We start from the raw sequence: 1,030 nt of genomic DNA on the forward strand, positions 1-1,030 counted from the left end.
CAAACTGCAACTGAGGTACATGCCCTTAGCGGGAACCGAACCCGGGTCTCTCTGGACCACAGACTGGCCATGACTTTAAAAATCCCTACGTAATTTTGCCACTTCTTGGATTCCCCTCATTTCCCTGGTCTCTTCTCCTATACTCTCTCCCTTTGGTGGCTGTATTCTAACTCCATTAGCCCCTAATGCTCCTCAGAAATCCCCACCTCAGTGCCTTTGTATGTGCTCTTTTCTCTGCTTTCAGCCTCTTCTCCCTCATACCTGTATGGCTCAGTCCTTCACTGCTTCTGAGACCTCTGCTCAGATGTTACCTATCTAAGAGGACTTCTCTGACCAGTCTCTATTCCCCTCTGTACTTTTATTTTCTTCTTTACGCATACCACCACCTAGCTTTTGCTGCTGCTGTTGTTAATTCTCCCTCCCCACTGGGATGGAAGAGCTGTGAGAACAGGGTGTTTTTAACTGCTGAAGTCTCAGAGGCTGGAACAGTTCTTAGCACCCAATACTCAACAAATGTTTGGTTAATGAATTGTGTGAATTGTTGTTTCAAGTCAAAAAGTTATACAGGCTTTTTAGGAAGACCTGATCCTGTGACACTGGGGGAGATAGCAGCATGGAGGTATTGGGAGTGTGAATGGAGGGCTCCTGCAGTACAGCGAATCTGACATCCTCTGGGAACAGCTGAGGGGCCCATGCCTGAAAAATGTTCTGTAACAGCTCTCCCTTTGGGCCACAGTGTGACCCTACAAATGATTTAAGGAAGTATTGAGAAGTTCTTCCAACAGGACATAAAGCAAGGCACCAACTAAACTCTCAGGAGCTTTAAATTGGGCATCAGTGCTACTGGCTCCTTTGCAAACTTGCTTAAGTGCAGCTGCTTCAGTGCCGAGTTGCTGCAGGCTTCATGGTTTTGAGCAAATTCTGAACCCATGGTGTTGTGGGGTCACATTGTAGGGTTGCATATAACAGCCATTCTGTAAGAGTCTGTAACATAATTTTTTTAATAAGCTGATGAACAGAGTCCATAGTA

This window comes from Molossus molossus, unplaced genomic scaffold (assembly GCF_014108415.1).
Source record: "Molossus molossus isolate mMolMol1 unplaced genomic scaffold, mMolMol1.p scaffold_m16_p_1, whole genome shotgun sequence".
In the NCBI taxonomy this organism is placed as follows: Eukaryota; Metazoa; Chordata; class Mammalia; order Chiroptera; family Molossidae; genus Molossus; species Molossus molossus.